The 2,119-nt window shown below is 37.8% G+C and overlaps 1 long non-coding RNA gene across 1 annotated transcript; it reads right to left on the minus strand.

Annotated features, from left to right (window-relative positions):
• Positions 1-358: 358 nt before the first annotated feature.
• Positions 359-961, minus strand: LOC143768969 (uncharacterized). Its single transcript, XR_013214143.1, has 3 exons — positions 833-961; positions 622-748; positions 359-450 (listed from the first exon to the last, which is right to left on the minus strand). It is a non-coding gene; the product is annotated as an uncharacterized LOC143768969 (long non-coding RNA).
• Positions 962-2,119: the final 1,158 nt, after the last annotated feature.

The following is a 2,119-nucleotide window of genomic DNA, read 5'->3' on the forward strand; positions in this document are numbered from 1 at the left end:
ATGCCTTTGAATTTATAGACAGGCAAGAAATCTCAGAAGTCAGTATCAGGTGAATATTAAACAGCGCTCTGAGTGCAGGTAAAGAGCTGCAGCAGCAGCCTGTGGGTTGCACTCTTGGGTTCTGCAGGCTGCACTTTGCTGCTCTGGTGAGCTCCTGAGGGAAAGGAGACTTTGGGGCAGGCGGCCCTCAGTTTTTACATTTCTCCAGACATCCTCCCCTCTACCAAGTGGAGGTTGTCTGGAAAAATTCTTGGGTCAAGCACATCGATTCTCCGCGAGGTGTTCAGCTTGACTATCAATCATTCGAGCACTTTGGTGCTCAACCATCACTAACTACAACAACTACTTTACTTCCCTGAGGCAAAATCCAATTGATTATGACATCTCGAGTCCTCTTAATTCTTCCATCTGGACTTGAATCTTCATTCTGAAATATGGCTCTTCCTCCATCTATAGGGAAAAAAATACATTAAATACTAATATTAAATCCTAGTTTAAGGCATACATTATTTGATTGTAACATTTTACAAATTTCTTCTGCTACTGCATTGATCAATTCTCCAAAGCACACAGGTGCACATACACAAACACACATCTACTGCATATTTAGCCATTTTTTACCATTTTAGTAATCATTTCTTTAATTGATGCAATATATCAGTCACTCTTGGTAGGTTCCTTTTCCAGCCTTGATTTTCAATGTGTCTTTCTACTTCTGATATTTTCACATTACTTTTCTGAAGCATTCCTATAAAGAACACATAATTGAATTTTGTAACATGATAATATAAAATAGGTTCCATAAAAAATGGTAAACATTTAAACATCTTACCAGTGATATGATCGACTCGCATTTTGTTCTGTATCTTCCTCCATCGATCACCAAAGTATCGCCAATAAGTTCTGGACTCTTCTCGACATATGCTCGGTGATGGCACATCCTTCTCTAGAGTAATGGGATATTTTTTAGTAAATCTTTTAAAATATTCCTCCTTAGACGTCAGCTTAGGGGTAGAACAACTGTCTTTCTTTTCTTTTGAAATTATTTCTTTTCGCTTTACAGCTCTGAAAAAAAAAATAAATGCCACATATTAGTGTCAGAAAACTTATTTATATCATTTGAATTTCAAAAATTAATGCCATCAAATTGCTTGTCTTCTTACCTGGTAGATGTTTGTAACCCTGTCTGCCTCTGTCTAGTAGATCTTCTTACAGTGTCATGCAATGATTTTTTAGCACTGAAATGAAACAAGCATAATGCAACATTGCATGCAAACATTTATTAGTTTAGAACAGTTGTATTATTTTTGACATTATATCAACCTTGAAATGTACGTTTCATCATTGATGTCACTTTCGGATTCTTCTTCCTGCTCACTTTGACTTGACTCTTCTTTGTCAGTGGCATCTTCATCTTCTTCCTGGCTTTCGTCTGTAGTCTCTTCCACTGCTGCATCTTGATTTCTTTACAGCAGACAAGAGAAGCAAAAAGTATTATACTTGGTGATCATACCCAACATTTTGTGCTATGTTTCTATTGACCCCCAAAAACCAAGCTCCCATATCCAATCCTTGTGGAGACCCTGTTGGACACAATCTGCAACAACCTGCTCATAGGATAGGAAACCTATGGTCTATGTTTCTCAGCAAGTAGTAGGATGGCAGTGTATTTTAGAATATAGGTAACGTTGCATCCTTTTGACAGTTCTCTGACTTGAACCTCTCTCCAAAGTTGTGGAAATCTGATTTGGATTAAGCCACCCAAATTCATCCGCATCCTCTTGACCCCAACATTCCAGTTTACCTATCCTTTTTATATTGTATAAGGATTGAACACCCATTTCTTTGTCCCTTTTCAAAAAATTACCTTGAGGTAGCAGCTTGGGGCCTATCACTGTCATGGTGTCTTCTATGCATCACTGTTGTATCTTGATTTCTTTTCAGCAGACAAGGGAAAAACAAAAACTATTATACTTGGCAACCAAAAATAATAAATACCACAAAGCAATAATCATGTGCCCCTTTGTTAATATATTACCGTGAGGTGCTAGCTATGGGCTCATCACTGTTATAAAGTCCTGTCTGCGTAACAAGCTCATGACCGTGGCATATGTCGGTA

The sequence above is a fragment of the Ranitomeya variabilis genome, chromosome 4, assembly GCF_051348905.1.
Source record: "Ranitomeya variabilis isolate aRanVar5 chromosome 4, aRanVar5.hap1, whole genome shotgun sequence".
Lineage (NCBI taxonomy): Eukaryota > Metazoa > Chordata > Amphibia > Anura > Dendrobatidae > Ranitomeya > Ranitomeya variabilis.